General features: G+C 33.2%; 1 pseudogene; it reads left to right on the top strand.

Annotated features, from left to right (window-relative positions):
• Positions 1–1,713: 1,713 nt before the first annotated feature.
• LOC120174080 lies at positions 1,714–5,898 on the top strand (annotated as a pseudogene).
• The last annotated feature ends 2,231 nt before the right edge of the window (positions 5,899–8,129 follow it).

The raw sequence follows: 8,129 nt of genomic DNA, 5'->3' as shown, positions 1-8,129 counted from the left end.
CTTTAAGCTTTTAAACATTCCAATTTCATCCTTAAACTATAACTCTCATTCTAAATTAGTCCTTAAACTTTTGAACATTTAAATTTCATCCTCAAACTATGAATCACATTCTAAATTGGTCCCTAAACTTTTAGGTCTTCCAATTTAATCCCTAGATTCATCCAAATATGTAATCCATTTCAACCGTAGTTTAACCTAAATATTATTTTTTCAAACATAGAATAATATAACTTGCCTAATGATTTTATTAACAAGAGATGTGATTAGTACATATGAATAATTTAGGATAAAATTGAAATATTCAAAAAGTTTGGGGACCAATTTAGAATGAAGATCATAGCATGGGGATGAAAATGAGATGTTCAAAATTTTGAGGACTAATTTAGAATGAAAATCATAATTTAAGGATGAAACGAAAATATTTAAAAATTTAGGAACCAATTTAAAATGAGGATCATAGATTGTGGATGTATGATACAATTAACTCTTAATATCGTATTTGTAAAAGTTATATCGTGTGAAAAGATATTACTATCATGAACATAACTGATTGTATTAGCACAACTTATCTTTTCAAAAAATATAGATTAATATTTTGATTTCATTACAATCCAATTCTATTACACTAATAAAAATCAAAATAATCTAAATTTAAAATAATCTGAATCCAATTATAAGTGTATCTTGAGAGGCAACAATATGGGTACTTCTGTTGTACGACACTCTTAATATAAGGTTAAGAAATATTCTATTTTTTTTAATATTTTCGATAAGGCGTTACCTAAAACATTATTTTTTTATTGAAAAAATTATTTTCGCTAACTAATTTTCGGTATAACTCAATATTAATATTTTCGATAAAAAAATAATATTTTAGATAACGTTTTATCAAAAATATTAAACATTTTAAATAACGTCTAATATTAAAATTTTCGATAAAAATAATATTTTAAATAATATTTATCAAAAATATTAAAAAATAATATTTCCGACAATACTTTTTTTAGTCATAAATAAATCTGTCAAGCCTTGTACCTTTGCCACCCCTTCCCCAAGACCGGAAAGGTACAATTCCTCGTAGGTAAGCTAAGGTCGGATTAAAATTTAAAAAATACCTATTTCTTAGCTCTCGATCAATTAAATTCAGACACGTGTACTCTAAACCGGCATCACAAAAAAATTCTATTAATTAACCCCATATCCCCAACCCAAAAAAAAATCGAAGGAAGTGACATTCGTTAACGCGTTGAGTGATCAACCGGTCTTCTTATACACGAAGGTAGTTATCGCATCAAATCGGAGAATTTCAGTGACAATCGAACACTTCAGGTTCGTTAATTATATAAATATTCTGATTTGTCGAGTTATTAGGGTTTTCTTTTCAAGATTTTCCTCATGTTTAGGTTATAGGTTTTGTATCCCTTTTCGAATTACGTGTATTTTATATGTTTTCTGGTTTAGTCCGTGGAATATTCATATTGCGGTGAGGCATGTTAGCTATTGGAAATAGGAATTGCATTTGGGTATCTTTCGTTTTCTTAGCAGCCAAATAGAAGGTTATAATGCTGGAGATCATGACCGTTTCTCTTTCTTTTTTTCTTTTTTTTTCATTTTGCATTTAAAAAGCATTCTCTGTATATTGTGGCTATATTTGAATTTGTCGAATTTCTGCCAAATAACTGTGTTTTTATTTAATATTTTAGGGATAAACTCATGGCAACTGCAACTATGGCTACTGCAGCTGGTGCAGCTGCCCTTTATATTATACATTGAATCGTAAACTACAGACGAATAGTTCTGGTGATGATGAAAATGATAATGGAAATGGAAATGATTTATCCATTAATTCTCAATTGGGACTTGACCGTATTTCACATAGGTTAATTCAAGCTCCTGCAACATGGGTGGAGACGATTTCTACATTGTCTGAAACTCTTAGGTTTACATACTCTGAGACTCTCGGCAAGTGGCCCATAGGGGATTTGGCATTTGGGATCAACTTCTTATTGAAGAGGCAGGTACCGTATGCGTTCTTTGATTTTTACCGCTGCTGTATTGTTTGACACCTTGCTTATTTTATTGATTTCATTTTCTTGGTTTTAGATTGAAAAATATATTCCTGTAACTAGGATATGAGTGTTCGGGAATGGTGGGGAAAGTTGTTCATAAAAATGTTGGTAGTTTAATTTGTATAAGATAAATCTAATTTTTTTTCCTATCAGAACGTTTGATTCTGTACCAGTTAGTTTAAATCTACAGCCGTTGAACTTATTGTTAATTGCAGTGTTAATATTAGATCTTGAGATTTATCTTTATGGTAAGGTTTTTCATTGGAAGGCTGAATACATTGCAAATGATTTTGTTTTTCCCCCCTTAAATGTTATTAGCTGTTTTTAAATTTGTTAAACCCTTGCATGTTTCTCAGACTTTGAGTATAATATCTATCATGTATCTGTCCGACAGCTATAGTTGTGCATGTCTATAAATTTCAGCATTATAAACCTGTTGCACCTCATCATGAGCATCAATTGGAACTAGTGATTTGCTTTTGTAGCTCTTCCTATCGGTTTAGTTTAAAACCCTAGATTCTTTTTTTTATCAAAGTTAAATTCATATGATATTTATAAAGTCAATAAACTGTACATGAATTTGTTTCTTCTTAGGCAGAAACATCTTGCATTCTCCCTACAATGCTCTGGTTTTATTCCATTGAGATAATTATAAGACTTAACATGATATCTTTACCGCCTCAAGGAATTTCTTTTATTTTGTAATCAAATAACCAGATCAGTTTTTATGTTTTATGAAGTAGTGTTTATAGAAACTCTTAATAATTTGTTGTCTAACTGATTTATTGATATTGGCTCTGCATAAAATATAGTCATATTTTTTCAGGGACATTTACATGTTGTGAGTGTATTTGGTGGTAAAGATAGCATTGAGCTCAAAGGGCCAGATATAACCGCTGAACTTAAATATTTGTTAAACTTGTTGACTTTGTGTTGGCATTTTTCAAAAAAACCATTTTCTTTATTTTTGGAGGAGACTGGTTATGCGGAGGAAGATGTTCTTCTCCAAGAACCCAAAGCAGGAGTAAGTCATATATTTTTATGAAATTTTGTTTCAATTGACCCCCCTACTTTTGGATTTCTTATGTGATAGATTTTTAATATTATAGTCAATTTTCAAAGGTATGATAATTCAATTGTATTGTTTATGTGCTTTTGAATTAATGATTAGTGGTGTTGTATGTATTGAAATCTTGCAGATTTTGAAGCCTGCATTTACAATACTAGTAGACCATAAAACAAAATGTTTTCTTCTGCTAATTCGTGGAACACACAGTATCAAGGATACCCTGACAGCTGCAACTGGAGCTGTAGTTCCATTCCATCACTCTGTTGTGCAAAAGGGTGGAGTGAGTGATTTAGTTTTAGGTTATGCACATTGTGGAATGGTAGCAGCTGCTCGGTGGATAGCTAAGCTTGCCACTCCTCGTCTTATTGAAGCGCTTGGTCAATATCCAGCTTATAAGGTTAAGGTAAAGGCATAATTTGCAATTTATGTTTATAAATTATTCCTGTGGCTATTTTCTGTTTATATGCTTGCTTGACAATAATCTGCCAATTAGTTAATGCTAATTGGGTAAATATCAATCTTTTGACCTTTTAATTATTTTACAAATGAACCCGTCTACATGATCTAAATTTGCTAAAATTAATAGATTTATTGAATTTGATTTAACAGATTGTAGGGCATTCATTGGGAGGAGGAACTGGTGCTCTTTTAACGTATGTGTTGCGGGAGCGAAAGGAGTTATCAACAACAACCTGTGTCACATTTGCTCCAGGTTTGTCCTCTCTGTCTTCTGTTAGCCACCAAGAATAGATGCCACTTGTTCCTGTATTGAACATCTCTGCTGTAATGCAGCATGACATACGCTTAGGATGTTTGTTTAATGTTATACCTTCATTCGTTGAACGTAATTATAAGACTGATCTATGCTACATGCAGCTGCTTGTATGACATGGGAGTTAGCAGACTCGGGGACTGATTTTATTACTTCTATTATAAATGGAGCTGACTTGGTGCCTACATTCTCAGCTGCTTCTGTGGATGATTTGCGTGCTGAGGTAAATGATTGCAGTCACTTAGAAATTACATTCTTTCCTAGTGAAACAAAGGGATGCTGAGATATTTCTACTGCAAGCAGAAGACATTAGTACCTTGCATTTTTCATTTGATATGCATGTGCTCCTTAAGCTTTTATTGCTTTTCAATGAAACATGGTAATTTCTACTAGAAGGATTTTGAAGCCCTTAATAGCAAATAAATAATTGGCTTGAAAACTCTTATTGGCCTCACCTTCAGTTGTCTGCCTGTCTCTGGTTTCCTTTCACATCCCCCGCGTTGTGATTGAATTGTCCTCGTCATGGTTTGTGGCTTTTGATAGCTGATAGATTTTAGGAGCTCGAAACAAATAAGATTTCATTGAAATGTTGTTCTGGACTGTATCTGGTTCATTTTCTTAAAGGTTGTGTAATATCAAATATGTATCATGAAGAAACTGTTTTCCTATTTCAGGTGACAGCATCTGCTTGGCTGAATGATCTGAGGAATCAAATTGAGCATACAAGAATTCTAAGTACTGTTTATCGATCTGCTTCAGCGTTGGGTTCTCGCCTTCCATCTATAGCCAGTGCTAAAGCCAAAGTTGCTGGGGCTGGGGCAATTTTACGCCCAGTTTCTAATGGTACACAGGTAGTTGAATTGATGAACCCAGTTCTTACTTCTCCATTAAGATGTTTTTACTAGATCCTGTTTAGTTCTAAAATGCTATCCAAGTTGAATTTACCTTAATTCTCATTCCTTCGGCCTTAGTTCTCTTAGAATTGTTATGTATAGGTCGTTATGAGGAGAGCACAGAGCATGGCTCATGCAGCATGGAGGCGTCCCACCATAGACTTGTCTTCCTGGTCATGCATTGGACCCCGTCATCGTGGCTCAGCTGCTCGATCAAACTCGAATGAAGAAGGAAGTCCTATAGAATCTAGCACCAAGAAAGCAGAAGCGTTTGAGGCTCTCCTAACACCTTCCCCTTCAAGTACAAAAGAAGCCATAGAACTTCCTGTGTCTTCATCAGTTGAATGGACTTCAGAAATCGAGTATCCATGTTCTGATGATGAACGACATCACAGTAGAGATGTTGATATCAAAGATGGCGAGGAGCTCATAAGCCACAACTCACATGATGACCGCATGAATGAAGTTGAGTTGTGGCAACAATTAGAGCATGAGCTTTACGATAAGCCTGAAGGTGACGAGACTGATGTTGTTAACCAAATAAGGGAAGAAGAAGCGGCAGCCATTGAAGAGGTGAGAGGTGAGGGGCAGTCAGATACTTCAGTTCCGGAAACAAAGGAAGTGCACAGGTTTTTCCCTGCTGGAAAGATAATGCATATAATTACACTTCAGTCTGATGAGGTGGAGTCTGAAGGTGATAGTTCGAGCTCCATTGACTCCGATAACAGGCAAAGGACAAGGGAGCCTAAGATTGGGATCTTCCTTACACCAAGATCATTGTATAGTAAATTGCGGCTTTCCCAGAGCATGATAAGTGATCATTTCATGCCTGTTTATAGAAGACAAATAGAACAGCTAATAAAGGAGCTTGAAGAGGAGCAAGGTCAGAATGTTGAGAACCAGAACCTGGATCATGGTGGATGTTCTGGAGAGGTAGTGTTATAGGAAATCCATACTCTCTTTTTTTTTATGCAAACAAATTATTTTGGGGATCTTTTTCTTTAGTATATATATGTTGAATTGAATCAAGGGAAAAATCATATTAGATTGTATTTTCCTCATCCCCACGGCGTAGTGTCTCCTTTTGGCTCTTGATCAGGAATACTTTTTCTAAAAATTTTAAATTATTATATATCATGGATATATTTTATTAATAATACTTTTTTTTCATCTTAGAATTTTATAAGTTTATTCCTTTTAAAATTTTAGAATTTTATCTCTTAGGTGCATTTGGACGGTAGAAAAGAAGATTATCTGTGGGGAATTTTTTTTTCCGGAATGTAATACCCATGTTTGGATTGCAAAAATTTCTAATAGGAGTAATAAGTCATTTCCAACAGTGGCATTCTGGGGGTGTTTGACTGGAAAAGTTATTTCCCCAGTCATCTAGGTATTTGTCATTTCTCATAGTTTTGGACTAAAATGCTCTTAAGACAATTTTTTCCCGAAAATATCCTTCTATTGTCGTTGAATAAAAATATTTTCTATAAAGGGTAAATTGCAAATTTATCCTCAAACTGTTTTAGATTTATAAAAAAAAGTCTACAATTAGAATTTTATATAAAGTTCATGGGTTAAAATAAAATTGAACTCTTTCATTAAACCTATTTATTTTTTAAATTTTGTAAAAAAATTATATAAATTTTATGAATTTAAATTTTATAAAGAAAATATATAATTTAAAAATAATAAAACTTTATATTTCTATGATCTTTAATACAAATATTTTCATTTGAATATTTTGAATTCAACTTGCTAAAAAATAAATATATAACAAAGACAATTTGATAAATATACATTCTAATAATATTTTATTTCTTTAATCAAATATTGTAATCTTATATTTTTGCTAAACAAACCAAACACAATAATGCAACATTCCCAGTAATGTGTCAGGTAATGTTACATTCTGGTAATATTATTCCTGGAGGTAATGTTACATTCTATAAACCAAACGCATCATTATGCTTAATACAATAATAAGTGTCCAAACTATGTTTCGAAAACCATTTTAGTGGCTAAAGAATTTTTTGCTAAAAATATGTCTAATGTTTTCTCTGTTACACGTTTATGTGCTCAGCTGTTAACTGTCGTTAAAACTCCGTTAAGTGACACATGCTACATTATGATAATTTTGAGAAATTTTATTTAAAATAAAAATATTATTTAGAAAAACCTAAAAAAAAAATTCAAATCTTAAGAAAGGCTCAATACTTCTAAAATTGTATTTTAATTCCCATCGCACAAATCTCATCTTATTTCCAGCCATCGCCGACCATCGATGGTTGTCTCTGTAGTTATTGCACCTTGGGTGTAACGCTTACGGTTTTAATCATACCCTGAACCATCTAGAGAAACTATCTAACGAGATTCTCATCCAGAACAACACTAGCAGGCTTGGTCCTAAAATCTTATGCTCCTCTAACAGGGGTAGTCAAACCTATACCAGGAGCAGGAGGCAGATCTATCAGGGTCATAGGATCCGGAGAAGCAGAAGTATCTATCGAAGGTGGGGGATCTACACGTGTATCATCTAACGGTCAGCAAACATAGCCGCTCGACCTCGCCAACGACTAGGTCGACGACCTCATCTAGTGCTCATCTCAGAGGGTTTCAAATATCACTACATAAGATAAAACCTAAGGTCAGGTTTGGCACTTGGAGTACTGTACAAGATAAAACTTGTAAAAACTTGTTGGCATGGCCTTCAGAACTTGTTTTGTAAGAAATTTCAAAAATATGTTTTTGCTTCAAACTCATCCACAGTTCGAGAATTTAAAAAACCAAAGGCTTTGGTACCAACTAATTGTAACCCTTTAGACCTAACCTCTATGTTTTGACCAGATCTAGTGGATTACAATAAAAATTTCCAAAATAATTTTCACACTTAAAAACCATAACTTCTTTAAAAACATGATTATAAAGATAAAACTCAAACTATGTAATATAAAACATAGATTAAATAAATAACTAGTGAAGAAAATAATTTCATACATCAAAGGTGAAAATAAATTAGTCATAAACCAGCATATCAAATAATAGGCACATGTCACTAGAAATAAATGCACTTCAGATGATTGTAAACATTACAACAAAATTTCTACACGGAATGTGTTGATACTCCAAGTGCGGGGTCTGGAAGGCCTATCCAAAAGTAACTGAAAAAAGGAAAGTTCGGGGGAGTGAGAGAGTACAGTGTGTTCCAATACGTGTAAAATAAAACATGCTGATACATTTTAAATCTGATTTCCGAAATCACAAAGTAAAAATGACAGTAAAGTTTTTATTTAGAACAGATAACTACCCTCCACCCGTAAACCATATGA

This window comes from Hibiscus syriacus, unplaced genomic scaffold (assembly GCF_006381635.1).
Source record: "Hibiscus syriacus cultivar Baekdansim isolate YM2019G1 unplaced genomic scaffold, ASM638163v2 tig00112000_pilon, whole genome shotgun sequence".
In the NCBI taxonomy this organism is placed as follows: Eukaryota; Viridiplantae; Streptophyta; class Magnoliopsida; order Malvales; family Malvaceae; genus Hibiscus; species Hibiscus syriacus.
This window is presented reverse-complemented; position numbering and strand designations above follow the sequence as displayed.